The following is a 19,323-nucleotide window of genomic DNA, read 5'->3' on the forward strand; positions in this document are numbered from 1 at the left end:
CTCGCTAACGGAGGACATTTTGAACATTTCCTGTAACAAAGTGTTTGAAGTCACGCTGGTACGTTCTGTTGCTGTGTGTTTCCATTCCATGATTAATGTGATTTGAAGAGAAGTAATAAAATGAGCTCTAACATGGGAAGTAAGCGTTTCCGGACATATGTCCACATAACATATTTTCTTTCTTTGTGTGTGAGGAATGTTTCCTGAAAGTTGGGCCGTACCTTTTTGTAACACCCTGTATAAAAAGTCTTCTAGAAGACTGTAATCATTGCAGTTCTTTAGAAGACTGGCACTGACAAGTGTGAATACTACCGAACCATAAGTTTAATAAATCATGGTTGCAAAATACACACACAAATTATTTACATAAGAATGGAACAGCTGGTAGGAGCAGATCATAGGGATGAACAGTTTTGATTTCTGAGAAATGGAGGAACAGGTGAGGCAACACTGACGGTACGATTTATTATAGAAGACAGACTGAAGAAAGGCAAACATATCTTTATAGCAATTGGAGGTTAAGAGTAAGCTCTTTGTAGTGTTAATTGGACTAAGCTCTTTGAAATTTTGAGGGTAGCAGGGATACAATAGAGGGAACGTAATCTTATTTACAACTTGTACAGAAACCAGTCTGTAGTTATGAGTCAGGGTACTACATGAAAAAGAAGTAGAGGTTAGCAAATGAGCGAGACAGGTTTGTAGCCTATCCCTGATATTATTAAATTTGCAGACTGAGTAAGCAGTAAATGAAATGAAGAAGATATTTCGATATAAAAATGGTTCAAATGGCTCTGAGCACTATGGGACTTAACTTCTGAGGTCATCAGTCCCCTAGAACTTAGAACTACTTAAACCTAACTAACCTAAGGATATCACACACATCCATGCCCGAGGCAGGATTCGAACCTGCGACGGTAGCGGTCGCGCGGTTCCAGACTGTAGCGCCTAGAGCCGCTCGGCCACACCGGCCGGCCACAGATAAAAAAGAGAAGTAGTAACATGTAAATATTTAAGAAGCCTTTCCTGGGGGAGGTATTTGTTCAGAACTGAAATGTGGATGCTAATGAGTTCAGTTGAGAAGAGAATAGAAGCTTTGAAATGTGATGCTACAAAAGGATGCAGAAAATTATATGGATAGATTTAATAAGTAATGAAGAGGTACTGAATGGAATTGAGAGAAAAGAAATCTATGACACAACTTGACTAAAAGAAGGTTCAGATGGCTCTGAGCACTATAGGACTTAAGTGCTGAGGTAATCAGTCCCCTAGAACTTTGAACTACTTAAACCTATCTAACCTAAGGACAGCACACACATCCATGCCCGAGGCACGATTCAAACCTGCGACCGTAGCGGTCGCGCCGTTCCAGCCTGTAGTGCCTAGATCCGCTCGGCCACCACGGCCGGCTCTAAAAGAAGGGACTGGTTGACAGGACACATATTGAGGTATGAAGGAATAGTCAATTTGGTAGTGGAGACAAGTAAGCGGGGGGGGGGGGAGGGGGGGGTAAAATGTAGAGGGAGATCTAGGCATGAGTTTAGTAACCAGGTTTAAATGGATACGACTTGTCGCAGTATTTGGGAACGAAGAGGCTTGTACTGGATAGAGTATGATGGATAGCTATATCACATCGGTTGGAATGAAGGTAGAAGACACACACATCAGTGAGGATAACGTACAGAGCAACGTGGAACATTTTGCTAAGGTTCACTTAAAAGTCAGAGGAATTGTAATCTTTCAGTGCGCAGTGAGAGCCTTTGGTGCAGCCGCTGCAGGCAGCTGTTGTCGGCTGCAGCCTGCGTGCGCAGCCAGTGAAGCGGCGCAGCGCGGTGGCGACCTTGCCAGGACCTGGACGCAGATCGGAATGCCCGATAGCGGCTCTGCTCTACCCTGTGCGCCAGCGCAGCCGCCAGCCTGCCTTCCTCTTCTCTCAGCAAATCTGGCGCACAGTGGAGCGTGCCGACCGCGCTGCCCTTCTGCGGCTGTGGAAACTGCGTCTCTACCGGACGCTCCAGAGCCTATTACTGGAACAGCTCACTTTCAGTTCCCGTTCACAGTGCTCGTCCCACTACTGGACAGTGACGGTCGTTCCAGCATTACAATATCTCAAGTGTGTGCTTCCCTTTCTGCGAGAACACGTGAAACGAAGGAACGGGACACACTTTCATCACATTGTGAACTATGTGTGCCCTGCGATATTGCGTCAAGAGAAAACAGAAGTGTGTGTAGCATTGACAGCTTAAATTAGTCTTCCACTATAATGTTTTATATGCTTTGGAAAAATCAGAAAAACTCAAAATACACATTGCAACAGTCGTGTAGGAATGGGCCCACCTAGGTTCGCTGTACGTGATACATCTGTAATTTATACTCCAGAATCCAATGTCAAGTGCATCACGAAGTATACTTCGCACCATATTACTATTCCTCTGCCTATTTAATATGCAAATGCAGTGACAGAAAATTTGACTCTATGCACCTTAGTTGAATGTTCCATAGATAACTTGAAATATTCTTTTATCTAAATGATGTCGAACGGGTCAGTTTACAAGCGCAATAATCTCTCTCTCAGCTTGCTCTCACAATTCCTATGCAATATGTACGACTGTTGCAGTAGCGGTGCTGTGCAGTTTACTTCCAATACGAGTAATCTAAATTTTCTCATCAAGCTTTGCGTGATTCTGGCCGGACATATAAACACCCCAGTGATCGCCGTATTTCGAAATTCTTTTTTCGTCTTCCACAACTGTCACGTGTGACGTGGTGTGTGACGTGTATATATACACTCCTGGAAATGGAAAAAAGAACACATTGACACCGGTGTGTCAGACCCACCATACTTGCTCCGGACACTGCGAGAGGGCTGTACAAGCAATGATCACACGCACGGCACAGCGGACACACCAGGAACCGCGGTGTTGGCCGTCGAATGGCGCTAGCTGCGCAGCATTTGTGCACCGCCGCCGTCAGTGTCAGCCAGTTTGCCGTGGCATACGGAGCTCCATCGCAGTCTTTAACACTGGTAGCATGCCGCGACAGCGTGGACGTGAACCGTATGTGCAGTTGACGGACTTTGAGCGAGGGCGTATAGTGGGCATGCGGGAGGCCGGGTGGACGTACCGCCGAATTGCTCAACACGTGGGGCGTGAGGTCTCCACAGTACATCGATGTTGTCGCCAGTGGTCGGCGGAAGGTGCACGTGCCCGTCGACCTGGGACCGGACCGCAGCGACGCACGGATGCACGCCAAGACCGTAGGATCCTACGCAGTGCCGTAGGGGACCGCACCGCCACTTCCCAGCAAATTAGGGACACTGTTGCTCCTGGGGTATCGGCGAGGACCATTCGCAACCGTCTCCATGAAGCTGGGCTACGGTCCCGCACACCGTTAGGCCGTCTTCCGCTCACGCCCCAACATCGTGCAGCCCGCCTCCAGTGGTGTCGCGACAGGCGTGAATGGAGGGACGAATGGAGACGTGTCGTCTTCAGCGATGAGAGTCGCTTCTGCCTTGGTGCCAATGATGGTCGTATGCGTGTTTGGCGCCGTGCAGGTGAGCGCCACAATCAGGACTGCATACGACCGAGGCACACAGGGCCAACACCCGGCATCATGGTGTGGGGGGAGCGATCTCCTACACTGGCCGTACACCACTGGTGATCGTCGAGGGGACACTGAATAGTGCACGGTACATCCAAACCGTCATCGAACCCATCGTTCTACCATTCCTAGGCTGGCAAGGGAACTTGCTGTTCAAATAGGACAATGCACGTCCGCATGTATCCCGTGCCACCCAACGTGCTCTAGAAGGTGTAAGTCAACTACCCTGGCCAGCAAGATCTCCGGATCTGTCCCCCATTGAGCATGTTTGGGACTGGATGAAGCGTCGTCTCACGCGGTCTGCACGTCCAGCACGAACGCTGGTCCAACTGAGGCGCCAGGTGGAAATGGCATGGCAAGCCGTTCCACAGGACTACATCCAGCATCTCTACGATCGTCTCCATGGGAGAATAGCTGCCTGCATTGCTGCGAAAGGTGGATATACACTGTACTAGTGCCGACATTGTGCATGCTCTGTTGCCTGTGTCTATGTGCCTGTGGTTCTGTCAGTGTGATCATGTGATGTATCTGACCCCAGGAATGTGTTAATAAAGTTTCCCCTTCCTGGGACAATGAATTCACGGTGTTCTTATTTCAATTTCCAGGAGTGTATATATAGACACAGGCAACAGAGCGTCCCTCCATTCACGCCTGTCGCGACACCACTGGAGGCGGGCTGCACGATGTTGGGGCGTGAGCGGAAGACGGCCTAACGGTGTGCGGGACCGTAGCCCAGCTTCATGGAGACGGTTGCGAATGGTCCTCGCCGATACCCCAGGAGCAACAGTGTCCCTAATTTGCTGGGAAGTGGCGGTGCGGTCCCCTACGGCACTGCGTAGGATCCTACGGTCTTGGCGTGCATCCGTGCGTCGCTGCGGTCCGGTCCCAGGTCGACGGGCACGTGCACCTTCCGCCGACCACTGGCGACAACATCGATGTACTGTGGAGACCTCACGCCCCACGTGTTGAGCAATTCGGCGGTACGTCCACCCGGCCTCCCGCATGCCCACTATACGCCCTCGCTCAAAGTCCGTCAACTGCACATACGGTTCACGTCCACGCTGTCGCGGCATGCTACCAGTGTTAAAGACTGCGATGGAGCTCCGTATGCCACGGCAAACTGGCTGACACTGACGGCGGCGGTGCACAAATGCTGCGCAGCTAGCGCCATTCGACGGCCAACACCGCGGTTCCTGGTGTGTCCGCTGTGCCGTGCGTGTGATCATTGCTTGTACAGCCCTCTCGCAGTGTCCGGAGCAAGTATGGTGGGTCTGACACACCGGTGTCAATGTGTTCTTTTTTCCATTTCCAGGAGTGTATTTCAGACAAATTTTATAATTCTCAACTCTACTTTTAAATGCGTGCAATCTCTCGACAGCACACGACAAAGTTAATATCTTTAGTGGGTATCAATTGCATATTGATTTCCCGTGCCCCTGCACGAAGCCGAGCGTGACGTCACAAGTTCGTTGCTGGGCCCGTATTTCTCACAGGCCTGTGGAATCACCCTACTGACGATGCGGGGCGCCAATGGCGAATTCCACTGACATACGCGAGTTCGGCAAAGCGCATGTAGTTATGACCTGGCGCCTGGAAACGAGCATATCGGATACGGCAAAGGTGGTCGGCTTTTCGCTTGCTACTGCCGTGGGCGTCTGTGGAAATTGTTCGAAGCACAGTGGAACAACGAATAGGTGACAAGGTGTTAGACCTCCACGGCTAATAACAGAACGTGGAGGTCGGAAGTTCACCCACTCTTTAAAGCAGGATAGGCAGCCCTCTGTGGGAGATTTGACGACAGAGTACAATGCTGGTGCAGTTACGTTTAGGAGCACGCCGTTCAGCTCACATTACAGAACGTGGGACTTCGCAGCAGACGACCTTTACCTGTTACCTGATCCCCAGATTTGCCTTATCTGGACCTAATGTAGCTTACTGAGCTGCCCACCCACAAAAAAACGACCCGTAACTTACGGCATTTGCGTGAGTTGTGCTGCGTAGACTTCTGGTGTCACATACCTCCGGAAACCAGCAGTATTGCTTCCAGAAGGTGGACCTACATGCTATTAAGCAGGTTGTATTATATTGTGGCTCATCAGTCTATATATCTGGGCAGCACAATGATTCATGATGACCGAAGTAGGGTAGATATAAGACCCAAAGAAACTGGTACACCTGCCTTGCGAGCACGCAGAAGTGCCGGAACATGACGTGGCATGGACTCGAGTAATATCTGAAGTAGTACTGGAGGGAATTGACATCATGAATCCTGCAGGGCTGTCCATAAATCCGTTAGAGTACGAGGAGGTAGAGATCTCTTCTGAGCAGCACGTTGCAAGACATCCCAGATATGCTCAATAATGTTCATTTCTGGGGAGTCTGGTGGTCTCCGGAAGTATTTAAACTCAGAAAAGTGTTTCTGGAGCCACTCTGTAGCAATTCTGGAGGTGTGGGGTGTCGCATTGTCCTGCTGGAATTGCAAGTCCGTCGGAATGCGCAGTGGACATGAATGGATGCAGGTGATCAGACAGGATGCTTACGTACGTTTCACCTGTTAGAGTCTTATCTGGACGTATTAGGGTCTCATATCACTCCAGCTGCACACGCCCCACACCATTACAGAGCCTCCACCAGCTTGAACAGTCCCCTGCTGATATGCAGAGTCCATGGATTGATGAGGCTTTCTCCATATCCGTACACGCCCATCCGCTCGATACAATTTGAAACGAGACTCGTCCGACCAGGCAATATGTTTCCAGTCACCAACAGTCCAATGTCGGTGTTGGCGGCCCAGGCGAGGCGTTAACCTTTGTGTCGCAGTCGTTGAGGGTACACGTGTGGGCCTTCTGCTCCGAAAGCACGTATCGATGACGTTTCAAAAAAATGGCTCTGAGCACTATGGGACTTAACATCTGAGTCATCAGTCCCCTAGAACTTAGAACTACTTAAACCTAACCAACCTAAGGACATCACACACATACATGCCCGAGACAGGATTCGAACCTGCGACCGTAGCGGTCGCGCGGTTCCAGACTGAAGCGCCTAGCACCGCTCGGCCACACCGGCCGGCGATGAAGTTTCGTTGAATGGTTCGCATACTGACACTTGTTGATGGCCCAGCACTGTAATCTGCAGCAATATGCGGAAGGGTTGCACTTCTGTCACGTGAAACGGTTCTCTTCAGTTGATGTTGGTCACGTTCTTGCAGGATATTTTTCCGTCCGCAACGATGTTGGAGATTTGATGTTTTACGGGCTTCCTGATATTCACGGTACACGCCTGAAATGGTCGTATCATTTTGCCTGAAAGTGCGGGCGATAAAAGTTACAGAGGGAGGCCAAGGCTTGAAAATAGTAAGCGGATTCAAAAGGATTCGGGCTGCGGTTTTTATGCATAGATGAAGAGGCTTGCACAGAATAGACTAGCATGGAGAGCTGCATCAAACCAGCCTCGGAACTGAAGACTACAAGAATCACCACCTAGGAATTGAAATGTTAAACCTTTTAACTATCATCTCGGACAAAATAGAGTTATATAATATATTTTTGATTTGTTTCGTGGTATATGTCTGCAGTCCTTAAGCAGAATGGAATTCTCTCGCCGGCCTGTGTGGCCGAGCGGTTCTAGGCGCTCCAGTCTGGAACCGCACGACCGCTACGGTCGCAGGTTCGAATCCTGCCTAGGGCATGGGTGTGTGTGATGTCCTTAGGTTAGTTAGGTTTAAGTCATTCTAAGTTGTAGGGGACTGATGAGCTAAGATGTTAAGTCCCATAGCGCTCAGAGCCATTTGAACAATTTTTGAATTCTCTCGCCACAGTGTCGTAGTAAACTGTTAGACGAACGAAAACAATGAAGAGCCACCCATTGATAGCGTGTTGTGCGGTAATTCGCTTTCGGCACGAGCGAAAATGTTGCAGCTGTCTCAGTGAAGTACAGATGACTTTCTTACCCCTTACTGGCCTTACAACAGACATTTTATTTAGAGTTCGTAGCTTACGCATTCTCCAGTAATTTATTGTGAAAGAGACTTCCGTTAATACAACCAAACAACTATGGAAATTATTTTATAACTCTCGCGTGTGAATTAGTAGCACAGGAAGCTTATACCTGTTATTAAATAGATCCGCCCCTAGTTCGTATGCCTTCGAGAATATTGTGAGTCATTGAGTTTAATGTCGTGTTCAGAATTCTGATGGTTCTTTGGGAGATAAGGGGAGTTTTAATTTTTGTAAGACCCGGTGCGCATATCAGCGAAAAAGTATCGGCGTTCCGGACCAGGTGAACCGGATGTCCTTGCGCTGCGCTGTATCCAAAACTCGTAGCGCGCCAAAGTTCACGGAGGCCCACAATCAGTGCTTTCTCTTTCCGTCTGGCTGCCGGCTTAGATGTTCCGCGCCTTACTCATTGCGACCCACTGATATTTCTGCCAGCCTGCCTATAGCCGTTGCTGCGGTCGATAGACGCTGCGAAGCTGTCAGGCGTAGGCTTCCTTAATAGTAAAGGGCGGCACCGCCCCTTCTTGTAGCCTCGGTGCAGGAGATACGTGTAGTCGGCAGGAAAAGAGCACTCTGATAGGTTCACAGTTGTTTTTATGAGGCAAAGAAAGTGTTTTGTAGAGAATCATGAAGAAGCGAGTTCATGCAGCATTGCCTAAATACATACGAAGTTCGGGATTAGCTGCTGGTATAAAATAGTGGACATTGAGTATAGTTGAGTTACTGAACGCAGTTTTCCGAAATTCCTTCACCAGGGAAGACGAATGGAATATTCCAGAATTTGAAACACGAACAGCTGCTGGCATGGGAGTTTCTCAGAAGTAGATACCTTTGGGGTTGCGAAGCAACTCAAATCGCTTGATACGGGCAAGTCTTCAGGTCCAGATTGTATACCGATTAGGTTCCTTTCAGATTACGCTGATACAATAGCTCCCTACTTAGCAATCATATACAACCGCTCGCTCACCGATAGATCTGTACCTACAGATTGGAAAATTGCGCAGGTCGCACCAGTGTTTAAGAAGGGTAGTAGGAGTAATCCATCGAACTACAGACCTATATCATTGACGTCGGTGTGCAGTAGGGTTTTGGAGCATATACTGTATTCAAACATTATGAATCACCTCGAAGAAAACGATCTATTGATACGTAATCAGCATGGTTTCAGAATACATCGTTCTTGTGCAACGCAGCTAGCTCTTTATTCGCACGAAGTAATGGCCTCTATCGACAGGGGATCTCAAGTTGATTCCGTATTTCTAGATTATCGGAAAGCTTTTGACACCGTTCCTCACAAGCGACTTCTAACCAAGCTGCGGGCCTATGGGGTATCGTCTCAGTTGTGCGACTGGATTCGTGATTTCCTGTCAGGAAGGTCGTAGTAATAGACGGCAAATCATCGAGTAAAACTGAAATGATATCAGGTGTTCCCCAGGGAAGCGTCCTGGGACCTCTGCTGTTCCTGATGACCTGGGTGACAATCTGAGCAGTTCTCTTAGGTTGTTCGCAGATGACGCTGTAATTTACCGTCTACTAAGGTCATCCGAAGACCAGTATCAGGTGCAAAGCGATTTAGAAAAGATTGCTGTATGGTGTGGCAGGTGGCAGTTGACGCCAAATAACGAAAAGTGTGAGGTGATCCACATGAGTTCCGAAAGAAATCCGTTGGAATTCGATTACTCGATAAATAGTACAATTCTCAAGGCTGTCAATTCAACTAAGTACCTGGGTGTTAAAATTACGAACAACTTCAGTTGGAAAGACCACATAGATACTATTGTGGGGAAGGCGAGCCAAAAGTTGCGTTTCATTGGCAGGACACTTAGAAGATGCAACAAGTCCACTAAAGAGACAGCTTACACTACACTCGTTCGTCCTCTGTTAGAATATTGCTGCGCGATGTGGGATCCTTACCAGGTGGTACTGACGGAGGACATCGAAAGGGTGCAAAAGAGGGCAGCTCGTTTTGTATTATCACGTAATAGGGGAGAGAGTGTGGCAGATATGATACGCGAGTTGGGATGGAAGTCATTAAAGCAGACGTTTTTCGTCGCGGCGAGATCTATTTACGAAATTTCAGTAACGAACTTTCTCTTCCGAATGCGAAAATATTTTGTTGAGCCCAACCTACATAGGTAGGAATGATCATCAAAATAAAATAAGAGAAATCAGAGCTCGAACAGAAAGGTTTAGGTGTTCGTTTTTCCCGCGCACTGTTCGGGAGTGGAATGATAGAGAGATAGTATGATTGTGGCTCGATGAACCCTCTGCCAAGCACTTAAATGTGAAATGCAGAGTAATCATGTAGATGTAGATGTATGTAGAGGTGAAACGATTTGCACACTGTAGTGAGAGATCGAAGGCAGCACGAAACCAGTTGAAGGCCTGATGATCCAAGAAACAGCTAGCTCTGACTCTGATGCCTTCTGAAATATTTTTAATAAAAAAATTATTGATTTACAGTGGCCGGCCGGGGTGGCCGAGCGGTTCTAGGCGCTGCAGTCTGTCCTGTGTCGGGCATGGATGTGTGTGATGTCCTTAGGTTAGTTACGTTTAAGTAGGTCTAAGTTCTAGGGGACTGATGACCACAGATGTTAAGTCCCATAGTGCTCAGAACCATTTGAACCATTTGATTTGCAGTGAGGTGACAAGGGTGATGAGATGCCTCCTAATATCGTGTGGGATCTCAATTAGCCCGGCGTAGTGCAGCAGCTCGACGTGGCATGGACTCAACAAGTTGTTGGAAGCTCCTGTAGAAATATTGAGCCATGTTGCCCGTATATCCGTCCATAATTGCGAAAGTGTTGCCGGTGCAGGATTTTGTGCACTAACTAACCTCTCTATTGTGCCTCATAAATTTTCTGTGGGATTCATGTTGGGTGATCTGGGTGGTCAGATCATTCGCTCGAACTGTCCAGAATGTTAGCCAAACCAGTCGCGAACAATTGTGCCCCAGTGACAAGGTGCATTGTCATCCGCAAGAATTCCATCGTCGTTTGGCAACATGAAGTCCATGAACGGCTGCACTTGGTCTCCAAGTAGCCCAACATAACCATTGCCAGTCGTTTCAGTAGGACCAGCAGACCCAGTCAATTCCATGTAAGCACGGCCCACACCATTACGGAGCCACCAGCAGCTTGCACAGTGTCTTGTTGACAACTTGGGTCCACGGTTTCGTAGGGTCTGCGCCATACTCGGACGCTGTCACCAGCTGTTACAATTGAAATTGGGACTCATGTGATCAGGTCACGTTTTTCCAGCCGTCTACGGTCCAACCGATATGATCGCGAGTCCAGGAGAGGCGCTCCAGGCAATGTCGTGCATTCGCATTGGCCGTCTGCTGCCATAGCCCATTAACGGCAGGCTTCGCCGAACTGCCCTAACGAATACGGTCATTATACGTTCCACGTTGATTTCTGCCGTCATTTCACGTAGTGTTGCTTGTCTGTGACATCTTTACGCAATCGCCGCTGCTCTTCGTCGTTACGTGAAGGCCGTCGGCCACTGCATTGTCCGTGGTGGGAGTTAATGCCTGAAATTCTACATCTACGTAATAACTCTGCTATTCACAATAAAGTGTCTGGCAGAGGGCTCAATGAACCACCTTCAAGCTCTCTCTCTACCGTTTCACTCTCAAATGGAGGGCGGGAAAAACGAGCACTTAAATTTTTCTGTGCGTGCTCTGGTTTCTCTTATTTTATCGTGACGATCATTTCTCCCTATGTAGGTGGGTACCAACAGAATGTTTTCGCAATCTCGCATGGACTGTGCGGCTGGTCCTGGCGGAGGTTCGAGTCCTCCCTCGAGCATGGGTGTGTGTGTGTTGCCCTTAGGATAATTTAGGTTAAGTAGTGTGTAAGCTTGGGGACTGATGACCTTAGCAGTTAAGTCCCATAAGATTTCACGCATATTTGAACATTTTTTTTCTTTTTTTCACAATCGGGAGCGAAAACTGCTGATTCAAATTTCATGAGAGGATCCAGTCGCAACGAAAAACGCCTTTGTTTTAATGATTGACATTCCAATTCACGTATCATGTCTGTATCACTATCCCCCTATTTTGCGCTAATGCAAAAATTTGGTGTTCTCAGCGCACTCTTGATACTGTCGATCTCGGAATATGGAATTCCCTAACGATTTCCGAAATGAAATGTCCCATGTGTCTAGCTGCAACTACTATTCCGCGTTTAAAGTGTTTTGTTTCCTGTCGTGCGACCATAATCACGTCGGAAATCTTTCCATGTGTGCCACCTGAGTACAGATAACAGCAGTGCCAATGCACTGCCCTTTTATACCTTGTGTAAACGATACTACCGTCATCCTAATACGTGCATATCGCTATCCCATGACTCTTGTCACTTCAGTGTATTTATCCTAGGAAGATTGGGACCATCAAGCTATGTCTTGCATATTTTAGTTTATATATTATAAGGCGTTTACTTGTAATTTAAAAACATAAATAATCTATAACAATGGTAACATCAAAAAATCATCAATTATATTCATTCATGATCACTTACAGACAGGTAAACTTAAACACAAAACGATACTGTAATTTTAATTTTTCACTTGTGACGATATGTATGTTCATTGAAATGTTAAATGATTCAATGATGTTTAAGGTGCCTAACTACCTTTGTCTTTACGAACCTTTTGTGGATTAACCACATCTGAAGATGACAATTTTTTGTCGAAACAGATGTGAATATCTTTTAGATATCTAAGCGATCGTTAACGTAATAAATTATTTATTTAAACTAAGGGCACTATCAACAATAGACTTGAGAGAAGGAATGGGAGAGAAGGAGAAAGAGGAGGGTGGAAGAACCCGAGTAATGACGACAGGAGAACAGAAAGTAGCCAGACTGAGAAGCGGAAAGAAAAGAAAGTGGAACTGGGATAAGATAGAAGTATTTGCTTTTTTGTTTGATATAGAGAACAAGGTGTATATGTTAATTATCTCGAGAATAGTTATGAGGTGAAGAGGAAGTGCTGAAGATTTTTCTTAAATGTAACAAGGCGCTGGACGATGGGTAGAGTGCAGGTAGTTTGTTCGAGAGACAAGTAACCGCCACAAGGAAGGAGTTTGCGAATGTTTATGTTTTGTGGATGAGGACAGGTTACTAGATAAGTGAAACATAGTATTGCGATTATAATGAAGTAGCGGGTAGTTGTCTCTGATACGGGATACTGGGCTGCATGCGCACTGAGAAGCAGATGAAGTAGACGCAGCTTACGGTAGTCACGTAATTAATTCTGGCCGCAAGCTTTCATGGTCGTTCAGAGTGATGTTGAAGACGTAATGCCCAAGAGCGTTCATGACTAAATCTAACCATCTAGAATTTTCTATGTCGTGCTGAAATACTCCGCAGTCGTTGAGGCTTTGCTGCGTGAGTAATGGCACAAGTTTATGTTTCGAAACTTCTGGAGGAGATAAATGCAGGCTGACGTTCTGCACGTGTCGACAGTATTCTCTGCCCAACTGAGGTGCGTATCCAGTGTGACACCCAATTCTCTGCCCTCTTCTGATGCTTTATTTGGATACCACCAAGGAGAATGGCAGGAAACTTCGCAGATTTCGGAACTAATTTTTCATGGGATACTAAAATTACTTGGAACTTTTTGGCATTTAGGTTAAGGCCCAGGTTTTGCGCCCATATGAACACTGAAAATATAGGCGTCATCTAATTAGCTCGAATTCAACATTGCGGTCGACTTTCCCGACGGTTCTCTCGGTGTACTGAAATGTTACGGTAGTCTTTTGGTCTTCTCAGCGTAGTGCGTCGACAGCGTATTTCGTGTAGGTGACTAATCAATCTGTGGATAGTGTAGTGTATCGTGGTAAGTCACAAGCGATTTTTTATTTATTTATTTATTTATTTATTGTTCCATGGGACCACATTTAGGAGAAGTCTCCATGGTCATGGAACGAGTCAATACATGAAATTATAACACGATTGTAGAAACAGATAAAATGAAATATAAGAAACATATTCAGGCGACAAGTCGATAGTTTAAATAAAGAAAATCAAGAATGTAACACTGGAATTTGCTTAATATTTTAGCTCTTCCAGGAGCTCCTCGACAGAATAGAAGGAGTGAGCCATGAGGAAACTCTTCAGTTTAGACTTAAAAGTGTTTGGGCTACTGCTAAGATTTTTGAGTTCTTGTGGTAGCTTATTGAAAATGGATGCAGCAGAATACTGCACTCCTTTCTGCACAAGAGTCAAGGAAGTGCATTCCACATGCAGATTTGATTTCTGCCTAGTATTAACTGAGTGAAAGCTGCTAACTCTTGGGAATAAGCTAATATTGCTAACAACAAACGACATTAAAGAAAATACATACTGTGAGGGCAATGTCAAAATTCCCAGACTATTGAATAGGGGTCGACAAGAGGTTTTCGAACTTACACCATACATAACTCGAACAGCCCGTTTTTGAGCCAAAAATACCCTTTTTGAATCAGAAGAATTACCCCAAAAAATAATACCATATGACATTAGCGTATGAAAATATGCGAAGTATACTACTTTTCGTGTTGAAATGTCACTTATTTCAGATACTGTTCTAATGGTAAATAAAGCGGCATTTAGTTTCTGAACAAGATCCTGAACATGGGCTTTCCACAACAGCTTACTATCTATCCGTACGCCTAGGAACTTGAACTGCTCCGTCTCGCTTATAACATGCCCATTCTGTCTGATTAAAATGTCAGTTCTTGTTGAATTGTGAGTTAGAAACTGTAAAAACTGAGTCTTACTGTGATTTAGCATCAAATTATTTTCCACAAGCCACGAACTTATATCATGAACTACATTATTTGATAATGTTTCAATATTACACACAAGATCCTTCACTACCAAGGTGGTGTCATCAGCAAACAGAAATATTTTTGAATCACCTGTAATACTAGAAGGCATATCATTTATATAAACAAGAAACAGCAGTGGCCCCAGCACCGACCCCTGGGGAACGCTCCATTTAACTGTGCCCCATTGGGACTGAACATCATTACCACTCTCAATATTGCGGAGGATTACCTTCTGCTTTCTGTTCTTAAAGTAGGGGGCGAACCAATTGTAAGCTACTCCCCTTACTCCATAATGTTCCAACTTCTGCAGTAATATTTTGTGGTCAACACAGTCAAAAGCCTTCGTTAAATCAAAGAAAACACCTAACGTTCGCAACCTTTTATTTAATCCGTCCAAACCTCACAGAGAAAAGAGATTATAGCATTTTCAGTTGTTAAGCCATTTCTAAAACCAAACTGTACATTTGACAGCAAATTATGTGAATTTAAATGCTGCAGTAACCTTGTATATACAACCCTCTCGATAGCTTTAGAAAACACCGATGGCATAGAAATAGGTCTATAATTGTCAACATTATCCCTGTCTCCCTTTTTATAAAGTGGCTTCACTACCGAGTACTTTAATCGGTCAGGAAACCGACCACTCCTAAAGGAAAAGTTACAGATATGGCTAAGTACTGAGCTAGCATACGTGGAACAATACTTCAGTATTCTGCTAGATACCCCGTCATATCCATGAGAGTTCTTGGTCTTTAGTGATTTAATTATTAACTCAATCTCCCTCTTGTCAGTATCATGGAGGAGCATTTCAGGTAACAGTCTCGGAACACTTTTTTCTAAGAGCGCTATATGATTCCCTGTTGGGACTAGGTTTCTATTTAGTTCACCTGCTATATTCAGAAAGTGATTATTAAGTACTGCGATCACAGTCAGTTTAGGTGCCAGAAGCCCGTACTTCGTTATAGTTTCATTAGTTTATTACATTAACTTTATAGAATTTTTCGAGAATGAATACATAAATAAATACCAAATATTCTTTTTAAATATCGCTGGTTGGAATGTTTCCCTTCATTCGCATTCATGAGGCATAATTCTTTCATTAAGAAAGAGAGTTCGGTTTTAAATGTTGCTGTTTCGTTCGGACAACTGCCTGGGTTGTAGTGGACAGTGTAACCTCTTGTCTGTGCTGTTGATGACAGTAAAGGGAAATAAAGATCGTGAAAACTGGAGTTGCCTCGTCGTCTTTTGCAATGGCCACCAGAAAACAGGCCGCCGAACGTAGAAGTCCTAACCAAAATACAGATGAGCATCAACAGTGTCACTGTGTAGAATCAATACAAGACAGAGAGAAGATGAAAAGAAGAATGGTGCATTTCCCCCTGTGTTCGTTTAGTATGTACGAGAGCATTACGAATATGTTCACCAAACTTCAGTGCCAGACGCTACAAGACAGGGATTGTACAGCTCGGAGAAGTTTTCCGAGCCGGCCGGAGTGGCCGAGCGGTTCTAGGCGCTACAGTCTTGAACCGCGCGACCGCTACGGTGGCAGGTTCGAATCCTGCCTCGGGCATGGATGTGTGTGATGTCCTTAGGTTAGTTAGGTTTAAGTAGTTCTAAGTTCTAGGGGACTGGTGACCTCAGAAGTTAAGTCCCATAGTGCTCAGAGCCATTTGAACCATTTGAAGTTTTCCGAGAGGAGACGCGGGAGGTAGAGTGGGATTAAAATCTAAATCCGGCCGTACAGCTTTAGGTTTTCTGTGGTTTTCCTAATCGATTAAGGCGACTGCCTGAATGAATTCCTTCGTCTTTGGCCAAGGTTGTCCCTTTCTCCACTGACCCAGCTGTCGACGGGACTGTAAATGCAAATGTTTCTTCATCTTCGTTGTCCAGCGGTAACTAGTACTTCGACGAATCATAGTGCGAACTGTAGCCGAAATTCTCATGGAGTCTTGATGACTAGACTGAGCTAAATCAGCGAGGGCAATGCGGTGAGGAGAAGCGCAATGTCTAAAGAAGGAAAAAAATAGTAATTAGTATTGACTTGTTAGATGACGGACAGTTTGGCGTTAGGAAATGTAAAGGCACAAGAGAGGCAATTCTGACGTTGCAGTTGATAATGGAAGCAAGACTAAAGAAAAATCAAGATATAGAATCTGTCGACCTGCAAAAAGCGTTCGACAATGTAAAATGGTGCAAGGTGTTCGAAAATCAGAGAAATGCAGGGTTAAGCTATAGGGAAAGGCAGGTGCTATACAATATCTACAGGAACCCAAGAACGAAGTGCACGAAGTAAAAAATATGTAAGACAGGAATTTAGTTTCCGCCTCTGCTATTCTCTCTACACGTCAAAGAAGCAATGACGGAAATAAAAGAAAGATTCAGGGGTGCAATTAAAATTCAAGGTGAAGGGATATCAATGATACGATTTGCTGATGACATTGCTATCTTGAGTGAAGGTGAAGAGGAGGTACAGAACCTTTGAATGGAATGAACAGTCTAACGAATACAGAATATGGATTGAGAGTAAATCGAAGAAAGACGAAAGTAATGAGTATTAGCAGAAATGAGAACAGCTAGAAACTAAATATCAGGATTGATGGTCACGAAGTACCTGAAGTTAAAGAATCCTACTACCTAGGCAGCAAAATAACCACTGACGGACCGAATGAGCTCATCAAAAACGAGTCTACTACCTAGGCAGCAAAATAAGCAATGATGGACGGAGCAAGGAGGACATCAAAAACAGACTAGCACTGGCAAAAAGGGCATTCCTGGCCAAGAGAAGTGTACTAGTATCAAACATAGGTCATAATTTGAGGAAGAAATTTCTGAGAATATACGTTTGGAGTACAGCATTGTATGGTAGTGAAACACGGACTGTGGGAAAACCGGAACAGAAGAGAATCGAAGCATTTGATATGCGGTGCTACTGACGAATGTTGAAAAAATAGGAAGATTGATAAGGTAAGGAATGAGGAGGCTCTGTGCGAATCGGAGAGGAAAGAAATATGCGGAAAACACTGACAAGTAGAAGGGACAGGATGATAGGACATATGTTAAGATGTCAGGGAATGACGTCCATGGTACCAGAGGGAGCAGTAGAGATCAAAACCTGTAGAGAAAGACAGAGATTGGAAAACATCCAGAAAATAATTGAGGACGTAGGTTGCAAGTGGTACCCTGAGATGAAGAGATTGGCACAGAAGAGGAATTCGTGGTGGGCCGTATCAAACCAGTCAGAAGACTGAAGACTCAAAAAAAAAAAAAAAAAATCGGCATTAGGACAGTATAAATAAAGAAGCCGTGGATAGCTAGGAAAATACATTTATAGGTCAAGGCAGACGAAGGGAATATAGACGTCTAAAAAATGGGATCGACAGAAAATGCAAAATGGCTGAGAAGGAATGGCTGGAGGATAAATACAAGGCTGCAGAGACACGCGTGACTAAGGGTTAGATAGATGTCACCTACAGGAAAATTAACACGACCTTGAAGAAAAGAGAAGAATATTTATGAATAACAGTGGACCATGTGGCAAGCCAGTACTAACCAAAGAAGGAAAAGATGAAAGGTGGAAGAAATTATTTATAGAAGTACGGAATTATTTACAGAACTATAGGACACCGGTAAAAGTCGATCCTGGGGAAGATTAGTTTGTGTCTCGGAGAAATGTAGAGACACGCGAGGCGATACTGACCCTGCATCTTATCTTAAAATGCAGACTGAAGACAGGCAGACCTACGTTTTAGCATTTATAGATATCGAGGAAGCTTTTGACAGTGTTGAATAGACTATATTATTTAAAATTCAGAAGGTAGCAGGAATAAAATTTAGGGAGTGGCAGGTTACTTACAACTTGTATAGAAACCAGACTGCAGTATTAGAGTCGAAGGACATGGAAGCATTAGTTGAGAAGCGAGTGAGAAGAAATAAATGCTTTGCTGTATGCTAATGACATTGTAATTATATCAGCCACAACAAACGGCTTGGAAGAGCAGCTGCGTGGAGTCGACAGTGTCTTGAAAAGAGATTATGAATTCAACAAAAATAAAACAAGTGTAACGGAATGCAGATGAATTACATAAGGCGTTGCTGAAGGTATTAGATAAGCAAATAAAACACTTAGAAGTAGTAGATTAATTCGGCTATTTGTGCAGCAAAAAAACTGACGGTGGCCGAAGTAGAGAGGATGTAAAATGTAGACTCGCAATAGGAAGAAAAGCATTTCTCAAAAAGGGGAATTTGATAACATCTGATATAAATTTTATTATGAAGTCTTTGCTGAAGTTGTTTCTTTCGAGTGTAACCTTTTACGAAAGTGAAACGTTCAGACAAGAAGAAAATGGAAGAAGCTTTTCAAATGTGATGCTGCATAAGATGGCATAAGTTTAGATAGGTAAATTGAATAACAAATGAGAAGGTACTGAATGTAATTGGGGGAAAAAAAGAAATTTATGGCACAACTTGACTAAAAGAAGAGATCGATTGATAGGACAGACTCTGAGGCTTCATAATCAGTGTGTGTGTGTGTGTGTGTGTGTGTGTGTGTGTGTGTTTAAGAGGGGGTGGAATGGAGGATAAAATTATAGAGGAAGATCTAGGCATAACTACAGTAAGCTGGTTCAGATAATTGTAGGTTGCAGTAGTTATACAGAAATGAAAAGGGTTGCACACTATGGAGTAGCATGGAGAGCTGCGTCAGACCAATCTGCGGACTGAAACCCAACGCAACAACATGGACGTTTTGCGAAGCGTATCTAACAAAACTGTTTACCGAGAAAAGATACTAACAGAGTGTTAGAGAAAACAGGGCTAACTTATCACATAAAAATTACGAGAAAATTGAAAAAAGAAAAATGTATTAGAGGGTGACGAAGTGGGAAAGTAAAAAAGGAAGTTGCTAATATGAAAATTGCA

This window comes from Schistocerca nitens, chromosome 1 (assembly GCF_023898315.1).
Source record: "Schistocerca nitens isolate TAMUIC-IGC-003100 chromosome 1, iqSchNite1.1, whole genome shotgun sequence".
NCBI classification, from domain to species: Eukaryota; Metazoa; Arthropoda; class Insecta; order Orthoptera; family Acrididae; genus Schistocerca; species Schistocerca nitens.